Raw genomic sequence first — 2,375 nt, forward strand, 5'->3', positions numbered from 1 at the left:
ATAAACTGATAATCATTTGCTCTCCTTTTAAGCACTATAGTTTTATGATTATGTAAAATTCACCATTTAAATTAGCATGCATTATCATCTTTTTCAATACTGGTCATGAATAAACATATTTCAGGGAATATCATGGAATGTAGGAAAGATTTTAATATTTTGTTTTGGTCTTTCTGTATATATATGTTTGTATATGTATATAACCTCGGCATTACAGCGTATTTCTCTACTTTCAAATTGTTTGATGCTAACATTATTTTCTTAGTCAGGGATTGTTTGGTTGCCAGAAACAGAACTCCTTGGACTGAGTTTAAGCAAAAGATAGAATATAAGAATGTCTCCTGGAACTCAGTGGTAGGAGATACAACTAGGTGTCACAAAGACGTGGGACCAGTCAACAAATGACATCATTCACTTTATCTCTTTTGGAGTCACAGAACCTTCCATTTCTACTGACCCTCCATATACACTAAATTTCTCTCCCTCTCCTTGTCTGTCTCTCTCTATTTCCCAAACCTAATTTTCTCTATTTTAGTGTGCACATGATTACCCCAGGTCACTTTAAATAGCTTCTCTAGTTGCAAATCCAACAAAAATTCACTGAAATCCCTGTGCTCCAGTTTCTAGGAAAGAAAAATTTATTCTCCCACTTTGAGTTAGATGTCCATACCTGTTCCAATCAGCTGTGGCCAGTGTGACAAACTCAGATGTCCTACAAAGAAGAAGATGTGTATAGATCATCTACAAAGGTGTTACTATGTGGATTTAAAAAGAGCATATACTAATAATACAGATATAAATCTACAGAAATATGTGTTCTTTCTATCCTTAGTATTACTGAAACCAGCATATTGATCCTTCTTGCCTACTTGTCCAAGTACTGATTTTTGACTTTTTAGAGGCTATTAAAGAATCCTCAGAGGAAAGCCCAATGGTGTACGACAGATGTAAGATGATACAGGAAAGTACAGTTGTGCAGAGTGCAATAAGGAATGTCGGTGTGATGTTCATCTGGTTATCCTGACATTCCTCTCTACACTAGTGACACAGCTATCAATGGTGAGGCGCACACAGAACTTATAAACAACCCCTCCTTCTATTTGCCATCTTACTGTCTCCAAACTTCTCTTGCATACTTATCCTTGCCTATTAAACAACTCCTGGTATTGAACAAAGGCAAATTCTGCTCCTCACAAGCCAGCAGAGAGAGATGCTATTGTTTTTTTGCTTGCTATATAAAAACTAAGCTTGGCTACTGCCAAATCAGAGTCAGAGATCAGAAAAGCTAACAAAATCCTGGTTCACTTTCTGCTTTCTGTCTTCCTAGAGACCTTTATTGACGGCCTGGCCTTAGGAAAGGAAGTTCTTTGTTTTGTAGTTGTTGCTGCTGTTGTTGTTGTCATTGTTGTTATTGTTTGCAACCTCAAGGCTTAAGTTTTTTCACTGATTATTATTGTTACTACAATAATAATAATCACAACCACCTTGTACTGCTGTTGAAAACTTTTAGAACATTCCTGTTTGGACGAATGGAGGCAGGATGGCGCACTTCCGGATTCTTCATTATCAACTTTTCCCGCGCGCGTGAAAATGCAGCCGGTGCCCAGGAAGGTGCAGACCAACTGGGCATGCGCCAGGTGACGTCAATCCGAAGAGACCAAGATTTACCTGGTCGCACCTGCAGAACGCCCCCAACACGCCCGTGCCCCGCCTGTTGCCCTCCCATTCCTAAAAAAGCCACTCCGGACGGATGCCACGCGCAGACTTCCCAGCCCCACTCCTGTCGGGATGTCGGGACTGTAGGAACTCCATCCGAGAGCCCCACTGGGGGAACTCTGTGGGCCTCCTTTGCCGGAGGCCGATAGACCTCTCCCCCACACCTTAAGTGACCAAAAATAAATTTGCAGTTTTGCTCTTACCCTTGCCTACTTGCTGGTTCTTTTGTGCCCGCTCTGGTGGTCTTAGAAAAACAAATCAATTCCCTAACACATGATGAGCACCTAATAAATGTTAGTTATTATTATTCCTGCCACAGAGGAAGATGCACTGAAAAGAAAAATTCATAAATTTAAATACATATATTAATAAACAAAGAATAAAAATAAATGGATTAAACATTAAACTGAAAACATTAGTAAAAGAATAAAATGAACATAAGACAAAACAGAAATTTAAAAAATCAAAGGAAAAATTGTGAATGAGAAAACAGAGATGAAGATAGAGCTAATGAATATATGTTAGAACTGAGTTCTGGGGAAGGAGGGAGTTAATAAAATAAATAACTCTTAGATAATCTAAGCAAGAAAAGGGAGCACATAAAGACACAAAGTTAAAATGACAAAGACATCAAAAACCACAGATATGAAGAAAATTGC

Source organism: Colobus angolensis, unplaced genomic scaffold (assembly GCF_000951035.1).
Source record: "Colobus angolensis palliatus isolate OR3802 unplaced genomic scaffold, Cang.pa_1.0 Scaffold111, whole genome shotgun sequence".
NCBI classification, from domain to species: domain Eukaryota; kingdom Metazoa; phylum Chordata; class Mammalia; order Primates; family Cercopithecidae; genus Colobus; species Colobus angolensis.